The sequence below is a fragment of the Fulmarus glacialis genome, unplaced genomic scaffold (genome assembly GCF_000690835.1).
Source record: "Fulmarus glacialis isolate BGI_N327 unplaced genomic scaffold, ASM69083v1 scaffold17969, whole genome shotgun sequence".
Lineage (NCBI taxonomy): Eukaryota > Metazoa > Chordata > Aves > Procellariiformes > Procellariidae > Fulmarus > Fulmarus glacialis.
In genome coordinates, this window is record NW_009234053.1 from 2,032 (window position 1) to 2,385 (window position 354).

Here is a 354-nt window from a genome sequence, read left to right on the forward strand (position 1 = left end):
TGTTTCCTAACTGCGAGGGCAGTGCGTCACAATGCCCCGTTGTGTAACGGAGCGCTATTTTGGTGTCTGCATGTCCCGGGCACGTGTCAGGGAGCTGCAGGGGAAAGCCAAGAGACGGCAGTTTGCAACCCCGTGCCGTGGGGCGAGCCGGCTGTTGGCCGTGGGGCAAGGGCTGACAAATACCCCGAGTGTCCCCGAGCCTGCCTGAGCCCCCTCGGGACAAAGGCACCCGCTGCTGCGGGGACCAGAGTGAGAAAAAAGGGGGATGAAGCCCTTCTGCCGGCTCCGGGTTGCTCCGATGCCCAGCAGGATGCAAAACCTCACCAAGCCCCGCAACGGCATCTCCCCAGGTTG